The sequence below is a fragment of the Oncorhynchus masou genome, chromosome 6, assembly GCF_036934945.1.
Source record: "Oncorhynchus masou masou isolate Uvic2021 chromosome 6, UVic_Omas_1.1, whole genome shotgun sequence".
NCBI classification, from domain to species: Eukaryota; Metazoa; Chordata; class Actinopteri; order Salmoniformes; family Salmonidae; genus Oncorhynchus; species Oncorhynchus masou.
The window spans coordinates 28,492,127-28,509,978 of NC_088217.1; the positions used below are offsets into that span (position 1 = coordinate 28,492,127).

The 17,852-nt window shown below is 42.6% G+C and overlaps 1 protein-coding gene across 1 annotated transcript in view; it reads right to left on the reverse strand.

Moving 5' to 3' along the window:
• LOC135541830 (nck-associated protein 5-like) overlaps nt 1–17,852 on the reverse strand; it is a 103,336-nt gene that overhangs the window by 44,106 nt on the left and 41,378 nt on the right. Inside the window, exon 2 of the mRNA XM_064968244.1 lies at nt 123–192. The gene's annotated coding sequence lies outside the window, so the exon portion shown is untranslated. The remainder of the gene's footprint in view (nt 1–122; nt 193–17,852) is intronic.

Consider the following 17,852-nt stretch of genomic DNA (forward strand, 5'->3'; position numbering starts at 1 on the left):
AATGACATTCATCCAATATGCTGTAATAGAAATAAGGCCATGCTCATAAAAAAAATTCCTCCTCCCTAATCCTAAATGGTACCCACCACCACTGGTGTACGTGTGTAGGAGGGGGTACCCACCGGTGAGGCTGGCTAAACGATGTGCAGAAAGGTCAGTAATGATGCCGTTCAGCCACTCTCCGCAATTGACCTGAGAAACACACAAAAAGACAAAATGTTAGTCTCACAGTATTCCCAATGTAAATCATTTAGTTTAACATCTTACCTAAAATACATACCAAAACAACATTGTAATTCCCCAAAGGTCAAGAATTGCATTAACTTGTGTCACAAAAAAAGCTACAAATATTTTCTATCCCATGTAGTCAACTGGTTGATTGTTTGGTAGATATGCTGTTGGTGGACAGATCTTTTACTAGAGCAGTGACAAATATATAAAACAATAGTGGACTAATCCATTGCAGACATTGTGGAGATGGCACACCAGTAGTACATTTACCTTTAATTACCATAATTTCTCACCTACTTTTGTTTGGTTACGGTAATTTCTGTTAATGCATTCAATATTTTATTGTTACAGTCTTACAGTTATTTCACCCGTTGTCAAAGGTGAAATAAATAAAATTGTAGGAGTGGACATATTTTTTGCAGAGCACACAACCTAGGCTACACTTGTGAGTAAACAGTTTTGATTTATTTCATTCCATTTAGAAGTTGTCAATTTATTAATTGGTCTTTTGTTTGAAGCGCTCCTGTCAATCTTGAGTAAGGACACGCACCTGATTCTGCATTGAAGTAGGCATAAGCTACCTGGCCTGCATGCAAATGTAAGCATAAGCTACCTGGCCTACATGCAAATGTAGGCCTATAAATGTGCACATTTGGGGATCTGATACTATTTCTGATTGTCTTAACTTTGAGAAGCCCTACAGTGATGGGGAATTATTGTTTCTTCACCTTAAACAGCAAGTAAACAGTCGGCTTTTACATCCATTGAGAATGACAAGTTTGTCAATGTAGCCCATTTGAATTTTTTTCTCCAGCGCACTCCCTTTTGGTAACCACTCAGCATGAAAGGGGAAAAAAATGCATGCTCTGATCTGGTGGAAACGATAACTGCACTCCAAATGGAAAAGGTTGCCGACCGCTGATAATTTTGGCAAGTTGGTTTGGACATCTACTTTGTACAAGTCATTTTCCCAACAATTGTTTACAGATTATTTCACTGTATCACAATTCCAGTGGGTCAGAGGTTTACATACATTAAGTTGACTGTGCCTTTAAACAGCTTAGAAAATTGCAGAAAATGATGTCATGGTTTTAGAAGCTTCTGATGGGCTAATTGACATCATTTAAGTCAATTGGAGGTGTACCTGTAGATGTATTTCAAGGCCTACCTTCAAACTCAGTGCCTCTTTGCTTGACATCATGGGAAAATCAAAAGAAATCAGCCAAAACCTCAGAAAAAAAATTAGAGCTCCACAAGTCTGGTTCATCCTTGGGAGCAATTTCCAAATGCCTGAAGGTACCATGTTCATTTGTACAAACAATAGAACACAAGTATAAACACCATGAAACCACACAGCAGTCATACCGCTCAGGAAGGAGACACATTCCGTCTCCTAGAGATGAACATACTTTGGTGCAAAAGTGCAAATCAACCCCAGAACAACAGCAAATGACCCTGTGAAGATGCTGGAGGAAACCGGTACAAAAGTATCTATATCCACAGTAAAATGAGTCCTATATCGACATAACCTAAAAGGCCGCTCAGCAAGGAAAAAGCCACTGCTCCAAAACTGACATAAAAAGCCAGACTACAGTTTGCAACTGCACATGGGGACAAAGATCGTACAGAGGAAATGTCCTCTGGTCTGATGAAACAAAAATAGAACTGTTTGGTCATAACGACCATCGTTATGTTTGGAGGAAAAAGGGGGAGGCTTGCAAGCCGAAGGACACCATCCCAACCGTGAAGCACGGGGGTGGCGGCATCATGTTGTGGGGGGTGCTTTGCTGCAGGAGGGACTGGTGCACTTCACAAAATAGATGGCATCATGAAGAAAGGAAATGATGTGGATATATTGAAGCAACATCTCAAGACATCAGTCAGGAAGTTAAAGCTTGGTCGCAAATGGGTCTTCCAAATGGAAAATGACCCAAAGCATACTTCCAAAGTTGTGGAAAAATGGTTTAAGGATAAAAGTCAAGCTATTGGAGTGGCCATCACAAAGCCCTGACCTCAATCCTATAGAAAATGTGTGGGCAGAACTGAAAAAGTGTGTGTGCAAGGAGGCCTACAATCCTGACTCAGTTACACCAGCTCTGTCAGGAGGAATGGGCCAAAATTCACCCAACTTATTGTGGAAGACTACCTGAAACATTTGACCCAATTTAAAGGCAATGCTACCAAATACTAATTGAGTGTATGTAAACTTCTGACCCACTGGGAATGTGATGAAAGAAATAAAAGCTGAAATAAATAATTCTCTACTACTATTCTGACATTTCACATTGTTAAAATAAAGTGGTGATCCTAACTGACCTAAGACAGGGAATTTTTACTCTGATTAAATGTCAGAAATTGTAAAAAAAACGGAGTTTAAATGTACTTAGCTAAGGTGTATGTAAACTTCCGACTTCAACTGTATAACCTAACGGCAGAATCTGCAGAGGCCAGCAGCAGCGGGAGGTGAGTCGGGAACAGGTTTTTTCCTTCTGGTTAGGCTATATTGATCTCTGTCTACCTCTTTAGTAATTTGTGTCTTAAATGTTAAATCTCAGTGCTTAAAGCACCAGACAAGCTCAGTAGCTTACATATAGTTGACTTTATTCAAACATAGAAAAATACACGGTCGACCAAGATTTTCTTTTCAGGGACAGCCCTAATATTTTCACCATCTTCGCAGCGATCCTCGTTGAGTGTTTGCCATAGCATGTGGCATTTAACATGTGAAACAAGACACACCAAAAACAGCCAGTCCACGTCATTGACATTTACAGTGCCCTATATTAGCCATATAAACATACACAACATCCTCTATCCAACCAGGCAGATAAATAACTGAAATAAAGCTACAGACATGAGACACTATGTGATATTAGGTTCACTTAACTGATCCATCCGTTATGCTGGTCTTCTCTGGCATTTCCAAATCACCAGATAAGTGCTACATCTTTAACTATTTTATCCAGGTTTAGTTTGAGTAACCTTTTCCAAATAAAAACTTTATAGCAATAAAAGCTCCCGCCCATTTCCCACTATGTTTTGGTCGGTGGAACAACAGACACACTGCAGAGCGTAAATCACAGCAGGTTTGTATGCCTGAAGCTAATAGTACCGCAGATGGTAAAGCAGGACACCACAATGCATTGTTTCACATTAGCTCGAACCCTGTAAAAGCAGTACCTAACTCAAAGCTCAGGGTTTGCACTTTACCTGCAGGGCAAAATTCTAAGTGATTAGTGAACTAATGGTTATGTGGGGTGGTAAGTTCAAAGATGTGGTTGCGGTCTGAGATCTCATTGGGAGTGGATCAGATGTTTTGGTTTCGGCCCGATGTAATGCATAACATTCACACGTCAGGAAAGAGGAATTTGTGGACAGAAAGCATTGCCAAATATGGAAGCTTATGTTACCGATTGAGAGCAAAAAGCTGATTCATCAACAGAGTGAAAGCTGATAGACCAGTGTGAAAAGCGAGGAGAGAAACAAAGGCAAAAAAAAAAAAACTCTGCAATGAAAGATGCTTGTCAAGCATTTTTATCCACTCCCCCCTCTCCAGACCATGTTCCTCTGTCTGTCCCACATCCCTTCTGACAGGCAGTTCCCCATCCCAGCCCCCTGGACTCCCAGACCCCTTCAGGGGCCAATACTTAATCCTGTTAAATCATGTCAACCCTTCCCAGAATTACATTAGCACTTGAGAGCATCTTCCATATCCACCCAGGGTTTCCCTCTATAGACAGCACAGTCAGGCAGGGCTGCCAGGTGGGATGGAAGTTCACACCACCAAACAGGTGCTTCAGAGGAGCTCCTCACTTGTCTCAGACTCGACATCAGCTGCTGCTGCCTCCAAAAACCTTAAAGACTGCAGCGGCATACAGTACTATTAATTAAGCAGTCAAATGTTAGGGGAATGCCTTCTATTTGGGGCAGAGAGAAAGATAAGGTAAGATAAAATAGTTTGATCAGCTCTGGCTGTCTCCCTTCAAACCTAATCAAGATAATCCAACACATCAATATCGAAATAGATAATGCAAAGGTGCTAATAACATAATTGAATAGTATTGATATATCTATGCAGCAGAATGCTATCTTGCAGTAGATGACCTAATACCAGTGTTCTATCTACAGTGGGCTCTACATATATTTAATCTAATCTCTAATCTACAAGGTAAAGTCTACAGTGTGTCTGCATCTGGCAAATACAGACAACAATTACGAGGGTTGGGCTATAGCCTAACGTGCCAGTTTTTCCCAAACACACACGGCTGTTGAACAAGACTATGTATGGGCTGATTACAATGCTGTGATCCTGTGAATCACTGCAATGATAATATGCCCCGAGGCATCAGCTGACAATGCATGGGAATGAGGGCCAGACCTGTGGCCTGCCTTCACCAGCAGCCTCAGCAACACTGGGCTAGACAGTCTAAAACCACTCTGTCACTGTGCACCTGGAGGCTGGTAAGGGGGGTAAGGCAGGCGGGCGGGCAGGAGGCGGGACATTCTTTCAGGATGAGTGTCAGGGAGGGTAATTGTCTGCCAGGAGTTGGCCTCACAGTTGGAGGCTCAGTGGGTTTGAAGGTTTTTTGGAGAGAGTCGGTATGTGGAGTCGACACACAAAAAAGAAATAAGGCATAGAGGAAGCGAAAGAGTTATACACAGAGAGGATGACAGTAGGGATGGGCAATATATCGAATGTATGTTTTTGCGCAATATTGCAAATGCCTATCGCAGAATCAAGTTTTTTTGTATTTTTGGTTTTTATGAGGGTTTGTCTGCTTGTTCTCATGTTGTCTTTTTGGTTTTATCTCGTTCACTCCTTCTGTGCTGTCCACCTTCTCCTTTACACCAGAGATCTATATAATGACGAAATGCTCATGTCTCCACTCTAACAATGGGAGTCGTTGTCCCAAAGCCAGGAAGGTAGGCGACAAGGTTCAAAATATGCGCATTGGGCATATTTTGGACAGATTTAGGCGAGAGTAAAACCTCTCGCTTGGCCTCTTTCTCCCGAGCACCTCCACCCTACCTCTCACAACGGCAAAGATGAGCGATTACTTCTTCCTCTCTGACAAATGGTTTCAACTCGCTATTTGCATTTGAGGTTTGGTCCAACAGCATTGGTCATATGGACACCGAAACACATGGAGACATTATTTGACTGTTAACTTTTCGAACAATACCCAGTTTGTTTCAACTCCTCAAATTTCGAGCAGACACTACTAAAACGGATGTACAAATTAACGTTCATTATGGAAAATGTATGCGCAGTTCATCACATTACGGTACCACGTATCGCTAGCTGCATTTAAGTCAAATAAAGATTGTTATACTAGCAGTTTAGTCTGTTTTGTAAATACATTTTCTATAATGCCTGCTACATTATTATTGGATGTGCATTATGCATGTTTCTATAAAAAAATAATAAAAAGGACATTTTTATAAAAACAGACCTGAAAGCCAGATCAGTGATTATTGCACACACAACAAAACAGGTGCAACAATTTTGATAAAATAATGAAATTATTAGTGGGTCTTTTGGTTGTGGAAGGCATATATCCAGCCTAGGTATAATTTCACGAGCTCGGAATTCATTAGATTATTGCTGACTGTTTTAAATACAGTGTATTTGACCTTTAACTGTTCAACAAAGCTTATTTAAAGAAAATATTTTTTTAAATGTTGATGTATATCGTGAATTGCCCAGAAGTTATAAAAAAAAATGTAGATATGAGGTTTAGGCCATATCGCCCAGCTCTAGATGAGTGGATAGAAAGGTGGCACGAGAGAAAGAAAGATGAGACAGACCCATATAGAGATGGAGAAGGAGGGGGGGGGGGGGTTGTGGGGGTGGATCGTCTACCCGTCTGAACGCAATCAAAAAGAATTCTACCCTTGGGGAATTTCTATGCTCTTGCCAAGAGCCCCCACCCACCCCTGTTCGTGAGCTCTCCTTTCCCCAAAGACTGGGTTAGGGTACGATCACAGAAACTTGAATATTAATCCACACTCACATGTATGATAAGTCCCATTCCACCATAATTAGCTCATCAAAAGAACTCAAACATATGCAAATGTGAATTAATCAAGTGCCGGGTGGAAAGGAAGGGGGAGTGATCTTAGCTGTGCTAAAAAAAATCTGGTACTTATAGGGGTTCAAAATACAGCAGATTAAACAAACAATCAGTCAAACAATAATACATTTGATCCAAGGGCCCTTTGAACATGGCAGAGTAAGAATCTGCACATTCTCCGAAACAAACCACCATTTGTTGAAACTGATTGGTCATGGCAATGGGAGAAACTCGTGGAAAGGGCATAGAGGAACTGAGTCCGTAGGGTACAGCTACAGAGAAAAAGCTATGCAAGCGTTTTAAGAAAACTGTGCATCACTACTCCAATAAAAGCTGTGCCAGTTTGTTATAAGTCACAGGGTGAACTGCAAAGTTTGGATAACATGTACACTAAATATTTCCCATCATTAAACAAAATACAGATGCCAAAATTAACAAAGAATTACAAGCTTATCAAAGAGCCAGACATCACTCATCAACCCCCCTTTGCAATAATTTTGGCAAACTCGGCAGAACAGACAGACAACCCCCACATTCATGTTTCTCAGACCTCAGCCAGACACAGAGTAGACTCACTTAGGATGCAGCACCCTATTCCCTTTATAGTGCACACATTAAGACCAGACCCCTATATGGGCCCTGGTCAAAAGTAGTGCACTATATAGGGAATAGGGTCCCATTTGGGACGCATCCTCAAACCAGCCAGCCAAGTCTAAAGCGCAACCATCTTGATCAACTTTACCTCAAACTCCTAAGAGTTTGATCTCTTCTGAGAGTTACAGTCTATCTCTGACTGACTCAGTGCTGTGACATTGCAGTAGGTCAGCAAAGTCACCAGACAGAGCAAAGCGGAACAGAACAGAACTTAGGCTGGTGCTGCTGAGGAGCTATAAAATCCCAGCCGGTCATTAAGGAGACAGATAACCTCATACTTCAAACTGGCTTATCAACAGAAACAGCATCTGTCTGCATTTTAGTGGAGGACTCACTGTGTCCTAGAAGAGACATTAAAACACAGGACATTTTAGAGGCTTTGTGAGAGTCTTGTAAATTCACCATTCTCATCATGGTGTTAGGTTTTCACTTTATTTTGAGCCCTTCGGTCTCTGTGAAGGTTGGTTGGCCTTTCGTTGAGGCACATGACAAAGTCAGTTGGCATGAATCAAACTCTGCTGACAACACTCAAAGTCACAGACTTGTCATCAAAGTCAATGAGCAAGATGTCTAGCTCTTTGACCACATCCAAATGCATGGCATATATACCAACACTGGCCAGCCAACTGGCATGAATACCGCATGCTTAGAGGACTCCTGAAACAAGATCAAATACTGTGAACTGGCTCTCACACAAACACGTTAACAAGAACTCCATGTCTCTTCCTGGTCACTTTGACGAGACCAGAGTTTGTCCATTAAAATCTCTGTTTTTAAATGTGAACCTCTCTCAGTATGCGAAAACAGCAAGTAATACTAGTAAAAATCAGCACACTCAATACCTAGTGAGGAGAGAGGAAAATCCAGTGTTCAAAACACTGAGGCACATACTTACTATATGCGCACAAACACGCACACAACACCTCTCATTGCTAAGCCTTGTGTCAATACACCAGAGTACCACTTCCCCAGTGCTTAATTAAGCAGTATGGAGGCACCCACAACACTTAAAAATCACTGGATCGTTTGTTTAACCAAAGTTAAATATTAATATGGAAATATGATATAAAGCTTGACCATGTAAAACAAACAGAATGCTAGAGCAGGACACTGTTTTGCCACAAACTCCAGGTTAATCTGACTAGTCAATGCTTTATGGTGATGGGGGTAATAATTGGAATAGGACCTTCATTTTATTCACTTTTTTTCCCATATTTTCTCTAAGTACAGTGATAGAGCTGTACTTATAATGTACCATGTGCCTGTAGTGTACACTAACAGTTGCTTGAAGCTTTGTTGTCCCTACTTACACACAGTATAATATCACACTGCTGACTAAGTAGAGCAGCAATATCAAATGTAGCCTGCAGTGCCCCCTTTCCACCGACCCAAAGATGAATTAGTCCCCCTGAGGGCGCCTGGTTATGACTACGCCAAATTGAGTATTAGGGGCTAGTAGCTGATCCATGCCAATGAGTGACCCGTCATGCCTGCCCCTCTCCACAGCAGCCCAGCTGTTCTGACTACCATCCTGCTCCCCCTCATCATGTACAGAGATTCTGATCCCCACCCGCCACAAAACCCAGGCAAAAACCTGCCAACCCGCGGATTTGCAGCCCGCTGACAAAATTAGATGCACACAGAGAGAAAAAACAACAAAGCAAATAAAAGCACTCATGTATACGAGTACAGGGAAACGTTTGTGTGTTCTAGAAAAAAAATGTATACAGCAATCTAATAAACACATACACAAATGCACATTAACACAGAAGTACACAATGCCATCCTCTTCTGAAAATACACTATGAAATACTCACACACAAAATTGCAACCAAAACTGCACGTTAGTATCTCCCTCCTTTCTTCCAGTTCATCGCCCCTCTTCCCCCATCATCACCTCATAGGTCACTAGACGTTCCAGAGCTCCTGTTCCTCCATTGGGGAATGACTGGGATCAATATGGAATAAACCCTAAGTACAGGAATGAGATAATATCCACAGCACAGAATGCCTCTGCCAGGCAGCCACTGCTCCAGTCACAGTGTCAGCTGGGCCAGCCTCGTGCTGCAGTGACAGCCTCTCTCCCTCTGTTCTCACCCACAGAGGAGGAGGGGACGTGTGTTGTTTCTAGATCCCTCTAACTGAGGCTCAGTGCTGAGACGTCAGGGCCATCCTAGTGCAGCAGTAGCAATGCTGACCTATTGCACGTGTCTGCAGTAGCGACTGCCGTTGTTCCAGAGACCTAGCCGTGAGAGAACACTAACCAGCGCTAAAGCACGAGAGAGAGAGAGACCTAGCCGTGAGAGAACACTAGCCGTGAGAGAACACTAACCAGCGAGAGAGAGAGAGAGAGAGAGAGAAAACACTAACCAGCGAGAGAGAGAGAGAGAGAGAGAGAGAGAGAGAGAGAAAAGAGAGAGAGAGAGAGAGAGAGAGAAAACACTAACCAGCGAGAGAGAGAGAAAACACTAACCAGCGAGAGAGAGAGAGAGAGAGAGAGAAAAACACTAACCAGCGAGAGAGAGAGAGCGAGAGAGAGAGAGAAAACACTAACCAGCGAGCGAGAGAGAGAAAACACTAACCAGCGAGAGAGAGAGAGAAAACACTAACCAGCGAGAGAGAGAGAGAAAACACTAACCAGCGAGAGAGAGAGAGAAAAACACTAACCAGCGAGAGAGAGAGAGAGAAAACACTAACCAGCGAGAGAGAGAGAGAAAACACTAACCAGCGAGAGAGAGAGAGAAAACACTAACCAGCGAGAGAGAGAGAGAGAAAACACTAACCAGCGAGAGAGAGAGAGAAAACTCTAACCAGCGAGAGAGAGAGAAAACACTAACCAGCGAGAGAGAGAAAACACTAACCAGCGAGAGAGAGAGAGAGAAAACACTAACCAGCGAGAGAGAGAGAAAAAAAACACTAACCAGCGAGAGAGAGAAAACACTAACCAGCGAGAGAGAGAAAACACTAACCAGCGAGAGAAAGAGAAAACACTAACCAGCGAGAGCGAGAGCCGTGGGAGAACACTAACCAGCGAGAGAGAGAGAGAGAAAACACTAACCAGCGAGAGCGAGAGAGCCGTGGGAGAACACTAACCAGCGAGAGAGAGAGAGAGAGCGAGAGAGCCGTGGGAGAACACTAACCAGCGAGAGAGGCCCTCCTCCACTCAGACAAACCCTGCCAACTACAACAGTTGTGGACAAGCCCCTGTGTGCTGCTCCTCCTCCTCTCCTTGAGCCCAGAATTAACTCTAACTGCTGGCTGGCTGGGGAGGAGCAGGGAGGGAGGGAGCAGGTAGGGAAGGAGGAAGTCAAAGAAAGAAAAGGGGGTTAGCTATTGACAGTTGTATTTTACCTTTATTTAACCAGGTAGGCTAGTTGAGAATAAGTTCTCATTTACAACTGCGACCTGGCAGAGTTACACATGGAATAAACAAACATACAGTCAATAATACAATAGAGAAAGTCTATATACAGTGTGTGCAAATAAGGTAGGCAATAAATGGGCCATAGTGGCTAAATAATTACAGTATGGCAAATTAAACAGTGGAGTGATAAAATGTCCAGAAAATGAGTGTGTAAGTAGCGGTACTGGGGTGCAAAGGAGCTAAATAAATAACAATATGGGGATGGGGTAGTTGGATGGGATATTTACAGATTGGCTATGTACAGGCACAGTGATCTGTGAGCTACTCTGACAGCTGGTGCTTAAAGTTAGTAAGGGAGATATGAATCTCCAGCTTCAGTCATTTTTGCAGTTCGTTCAAGTCATTGGCAGCAGAGAACTGTAGGGAAAGGCGGCTGAAGGAGGAATTGGCTTTGTGGGTGACCAGTGAAATATACCTGCTGGAGTGCGTACTGCGGGTGGGTGCTGCTAAGGTGACCAGTGAGCTGAGATAAGGCGGGGCTTTACCTAGCAGTGACTTAGATGACGTGGAGCCAGTGGGTTTGGCGACGGATATGAAGCGAGGGACAGCCAACGAGAGACGAAGCCTGGGGAGGGGAGTGTAGTGTACATCCGCCCAGCTCCATCCACACATTTTGAGTTGAGCGGGACAGGGGGCTGCCAGTTAAGAGCATTTCCAGCCCCTGAAAAAGAGAAGCTGCAGTCTAATAAAAGTCACGCACAATGACTTGAATGCGGAAGTGGAGCAATGTGAATCGATAATGTAACATTTCTGTTTTCAATCTGTAAGGAATAGGAGGAATTATAAACTGAGGGGGAGAGGCCACAGAGTGGGGGTTTTCTAAACTCTACAATTGTAGATTAAACGGTCTTTCATCTATTGAGCAAGCTCCAGGCTACTTTAACCTTAGATCTATTAAAATATGGCTGCGAAATCTAATAACAGTTAAAAATAGATGAGGGGTGAAAGGTGAATAAGCTACCGGCCGCAGAATGTTTTTCCATGGACCATACGCTGAGGGTGCAGAGATGGATTTAGACTGGTGTAGAGACACGTTTCCTCCCCACCAAGACAGGTGGCTACTACACACTTAAGGTAAAAATGGTGGCAGGCTGTAGGCTACAACCTGTCACCATCTTTACCTTAGTGTGTATGTGTGTCTGTCACAGCCACACACTGTCAGCCTGTCAGTGCCTGGAAGAGAACACCCACATCACCACCAGCCCCTAAACATGGAACATGCCTACCAAACCCCCACCACACACCAAACCCCCACCACTATAGCCGAATTACATATCTGGAATGCTGGTTATTCATTGATGCTATGTGGTCCTGAATCCTGGGCCCTCCCTGCTGCTGTCACAACCACATGACTGCCCTTCCTCCCTAGGAACTATGTCAAATAGGGAATTTGCAACTTTACTACAGCACTCAATGTTTGGAATCTACCTTTCACATAAACGGTCATACCACACGGACAAACCACCCCCATATAAAGATATTACATTTCTTTAAAAGACAATTTATTCTACTGTGACCCTATTTTGGCCCTGTTGTCAGACAGCAGGGTTGGGTTGGAATCTTTGCATTGATTTACAGTCTATGGGGCATGTTGGGATTATCAAGGGGAGGGAAAGTAATGTCTTCGAGCATGGCTGTTCTTAGACTACCCTCTATCCATCTCCTTCCCTGTGGTGGAAAAGATAATGAAATTGTATTTGTCACATGCGCCGAATACAACAGGCACCTTACCGTGAAATGCTTACTTACAAGCCCTTAACCAACAATGCAGTAAAAAAACTAAACATTTATAAATAAAAAAGTAACAAAAAAAAACAATTATGAGGCTATAAACAGGGGGTACCGGTACTGAGTAAATGTGTGTGGGTACAGGTTAGTCGATGTAATTTGTACATGGAGGTAGGAGTAAAGTGACTATGCATAGATAATAAACAACGAGTAGCAGCAGTGTAAAAACCAAGACTAGGGTCAATGCAAATAGTCCGGGTAGCCATTTGATTAATTGTTCAGCAGTCATATGGCTTGGGGGCCATGCTGTTAATTAAGGAGCCTTTTGGACCTAGACGTGGCGCTCTGGTACCCCTTGCCGTAAGTGTGGTAGCAGAGAGATCAGTCTATGACTTGGATGACTGGAGTCTTTGACAACTTTTTGGACTTTCTCTGATCCCGCCTGGTATTTTCATATAGGTCCTGGATGGCAGGAAGCTTGGCCCCAGTGATGTACTGGGCTGTACGCACTATCCTCTGTAGTGCTTTACAGTCGGAGCAGGTGCCATATCAGGCGGTGACGCAACCGTTAATGATGCTCTCGATGGTGCAGCTATACAACTTTTGGAGAATCTGGAGACCGATGACAAATCTTTTCAGTCTCCTGAGGGGGAAAAGGCATTGTCGTGCCCCCTTCACAACATTCTTGGTGTGTGGAATTCTATACACAACCTCCTCCCGTGACTAAAGCACCTCTCAGGGTGAGAGAGAGGACTCTGGGGGAGAGGAAGAGGGTGAGTGTGGTCAGATGGGGAATGTTTTACATTGTGTGCGCTGTAGTTAAACGAAGCAGCCTAGAATATGTTTATAAACTCAAAAGGTTCATGTGTTCTTGAAGAGTTGAAACAGTGCATGTTTTGTCTCCCCTACTGTATATGGTTGGCGTGTGACTAGCGTTGTCATAATGCTCAAAGGTCCTCGCTGTCGACTGTGCATTGTGGTTCGTCTCACTACCCCAGGGCAAATGGTTGACAGTTAGAGTAGACATTTGCCACGCCACAGAGAGACAGACACACCCCAGCTATTTTTGAACTTTTCCTGGTAGAAAACAATATGATATATAAATACATTAATGTACACAAAAAAACATGTTTTAAGCAAAATCTCGTTTTTCAGACACGTGCAAACTTCACACTATCATTTGAGGACCACCTATTGAGATGTGCCTTTTGTTACGTAAATAAGGTGATAAATCAGCTGAAGATTAGACTGAAGTAGGACCTGAGATGCAGTGCCTTAGACCGCTGTGCCACTCTGGATGCCCTTAGTGAATAGCCTCTTAATGGAAAATACACATTCAGCCATGTAAAGCTAAAGGGTTCCTAGCCTGAGCAGCAAATAAACACTGTGTGGCTCTAAAACATGCAGGCTGCGTGTCAAATACCTCCTTATTCTCTTTATAGTGCACTACATTTGACAATGTTAACAGTATTGCACTATATATGGGATGCATTCACAGTGTGGCTCTGGGTCTTACGCTAGTCACTGAAGTTGGCTGTATAAGCTCCATTACCCATACACTTGTTCAGACACAACCCATGAGTCAGACAAGCCCATGCTAACACTATCATTACTGAAGCGTTCAGCCACATTAACCAGCCGCCGTCGATGGCATTTCTATAGCTTACCACGTACGAGGTATTCATCATCAAAATCGACAATTAAATATATTTCTGCCTATATCAGCAAATTTCCCCCAAAATGGGTGACTCATCAGTTCTTAGAATGAACATCAGTAACAATAACACACAACTGCTTCATTACGTTACTGGAAAAAAACACATTCGTCTGCAAATTGTTTCATCATAATGTTTGTATGGCACCAAACGTGTGTGCATTTGTGTGATAAAACTGCAAAGTGTAATCGTTACACTCCTCTGGTACTACAGTATAGCTCACTTTTGCATCCCTTTACTACTACTACTGACCGGAGAACTGTTTCTTTGCTTGGGGGGGTGTTACCGATTGTGTCGGTCTCCCAGTCAAGGAGGTGGGATTCCCATCCAGCACATCATCCCTGGGGGGGTTATCAAGCCAGTCATCTGATAAATATATATAGTGTACCTTACAAGACAGGTATTTCAATGTGAACACCCACAATTAGTCTCCCTGTTCAGCCTCGTCTGCCCTGGTGTAATGAAGACCCTCCAGGGACACAGACACTGGTGACAAAATCAATGAGGGTTTACAGCTCCCTCTCAATTAGAGATCTACCATCTGAATTATACATTGGCCCTCTTCCTGCATCTCACAGTGGAACAGGACAGGGTGTTTCAAGCTGTACAGCCTAAAGCTAGATTTTCACTAACTCTAATTCACACAGAGACAGTACTTAGTTGTTGCACATCCGGTAGATGTACATCATTGGCCGCTCCTCAGAGGAGGAATATCCTCAGTGAATACCCTTTTTTTTAATCAACAAAAGATAAATTGGTAAAACATTTAAAAAGTTGTCCTTTTTAGATCAAAATCTAAATACACTACAGATCAAATGTTGTATTGTATTATACCTACTCATTTCAAGGGTTTTTCTTAATTTGTACTAGTTTCTACAATGTAGAATAATAGTGAAGACATCAAAACTATGAAATAACACATGGAATCGTGTATTAACCAAAAGTGTTAAACAAATCTAAATATATTTTATATTTCAGATTCTTCAAAGTAGCCACCCTTTGCCTTGATGACAGCTTTGTACACTTGGCATTCTCTCAACCAGCTTCATGAGGAATGCTTTTCCAACAGTCTTGAACGAGTTCCCACATATGCTGAGCACTTGTTGGCTGCTTTTCCTTCACTATCTCAATTGGGTTAGGGTCGAGTGATTGTGGATGCCAGGTCATCTGATGCAGCCATCCATCACTCTCCTTCTTGGTCAAATAGCCCTTACAGAGCCTGGAGGTGTGTTGGGTCATTGTCCTATTGAAAAACAAATGATAGCCCCACTAAGCGCAAACCAGATGGGATGGCACTACAGAATGCTGTGGTAGCCATGCTGGTTAAGTGTGCCTTGAAATCACACAGTGTCACCAGCAAAGCACCCCCACACCACCTCCCCCATGCTTCACGGTGGGAACCGCAAATGCAGAGATCAACCTACTCTGCATCTCACAAAGACACGGTGGTGTGAACCAAAAATCTCAAATTTGGATTTATCAGACCAAAGGATCGATTTCCACCGGTCTAATGTCCATTGCGTGTGTTTGTTGGCCCAAGCAAGTCTCTTCTTATTATTGTGGTCCTTTAATAATGGTTTCTTTGCAGCAATTCAATGATGAAGGCTTGATTCACGCAGTCTCCCCTGAACAGTTGATGTTGAGATGTGTCTGTTACTTGAACACTGAAGCATTTATTTGGGCTGCAATCTGAGGAGCAGTTAACTCTAAATGAACTTATCCTCTACAGCAGAGGTAACTCTGGATCTTCCTTTTCTGTGGCGGTCCTCACAAGAGCCAGTTTCATCATAGCTCTTGATGGTTTTTGCAACTGCACTTGAAAAAAGTTCTTAATTTTTCAGATTGACTGACTATGTCTTAAAGTAGTGATGGACTGTCATTTCTCTGTTTATTTGTTCTGTTCTTGCTATAATATGGACTTGGTATTTTACCAAATAGGGTTATGTTCTGCATTCCACCCCTAACTTGTCACAACACAACTGATTGGCTCAAACGCATTAAGAAGGAAAGAAATTCCACAAATGAACTTTTAACAAGAGACACCTGTTAATTGAAATGCATTTCAGGTGACTACCTCATGAAGCTGGTTGAGAGAACGCCAAGAGTGTGCAAAGCTGTCAAAGCAAAGGGTGGCTACGTTGAAGAATTGGTGTTGTGTTATTTCATTGTTTAGATGTCTCCCCTATTATTATACAATGTAGAAAATAGTCAAATTAAAGAATAACCCTTGAATGAGTAGGTATAATACAACATTTGTCCAAACTTTTGACGGGTACTGTATGTACATCTACCTGAACACTACAATAGGAGAAACCACCGATCTTGGGTCTTGTTCATTCAAACCCCCTAACCATCAGCGACACTACTCCTCCAGAGTTGCAAAAGTTCACGTTTGTGAAACCTAATAGCTTATTAATCAATAATGGGACTCATTTAACCATGCTCTCGCTGCCAAGGCAGCAGCAACTCATCCTGGGGTCCAAACAAGATTAAGGAGATTATATCAAAAATAAAACAGTACATCACACAACACAACACATTACACACTACTGTACAATATATCTACAGTAAAATCCATTATATAGCAATATAACAATATTACAATGTAGGTGTGTGTAGAGTGCATGCTTTAGATTGTGTGTGCTTATGCTCTTGTGTGCGCATGTGCGTCTCTTCACAGTCAATTCTGTTCAATAAGGTGTAGTTTGATCTGTATTTAAATCTGACTTTACTGCTTGCATGGGATACTTGAAGTGGAAGAGAGTTCCATGTAGTCGTGGCTCTATGTAGTACTGTGCATTTCCCATCGTCTGTTCTGGACTTGGGAACTGTGAAGAGACCTCTGCTGAGGAGTATGCATGGGAGTCTGAGCTGTGTGCTCGGCGTTTGAACAGACAGCTCGGTGCTTTCAACACCTCTTACAAAGACGAGTAGCAATGCACTCAATCTAATATGTTAGCTTACGGGCCAGCTGTGCTGTTCTGGGCCAACTTATCTGCCTCTGTTCTTCTTTGTTCCACTTTACCAGGACTAGGCAGTAGTCCAGGTGTGAAAAAAACTAGGGCCTGTAGGACTTGGTTTGTTGATAGCAATGTCAAGAAGAGCAGTGTTTTGTTACAGACAGACCTCTCCCCATTTCAGCTACCGTTGCATCAATATGTTTTGACCATAAAAGTTTACAATCCAAGGTTACACCAAGCAGTTTAGTCTTCACAACTTGCTAAAATTCCACATTCATTACAATATTTAGTTGAGGTTTAGTGAATGATTTGTCCAATGCTTTAGGTTTTTGAAATATTTAGGACTAACTTATTTCTTGCCGCCCATTCTAAAACTTACTGCAGCTCTTTGTTAAGTGTTGCAGTGATTTCACTTGCTATGGTAGCTGGCATGCATAGTGTTGAATCATCAGCATGCATAAACACACAGGTTTTACTCCGTGCCAAAGCCAGATGATTACTAAAGATTGAAAAAAGTAAAAGGGGCCAAGACAGCTGTCCTGGGGAATGCCTGACTACCTGGGTTAGACAATTTCATGTACATGACTACATGCCCCTGTGTAGCTATTTTTCATACATATATTCACTTAGCAGATGTTCTTACACAGAGTCAACCATCCAGAATAAGATTTTCAGAATTCCTCTTATTTAGGAAAGTATTAGCTAATTTCAAGAGTGAATGATAGTGGATACATGCCAAAAGATTTTGCATTAGACTCTTAAACAAACACACATTTTGAGGACCACCCCCAGAGAGGGACATTTTGGGTGTCCTTCACGCTGCCTGTTTTGAAGACGTGCTTTATTAAAAATCTCTTGCTTTTGTGGCAATTATACTGTATCAATTTGACGCCCAAACCAGCCAGGACCATGCTGTTTAATTTTGTCCAATTCAGTCGGTTGGATTCCAGTTTGGTTATTTTGAGAAAGAGAGGGAGGTGAGAGGGGGACTCAAATCCCTGCCTAGGGAGGGAGTATGAATAAATTAATTAATTAAAATATGAGGGGCTCCATTAACATCCCACAC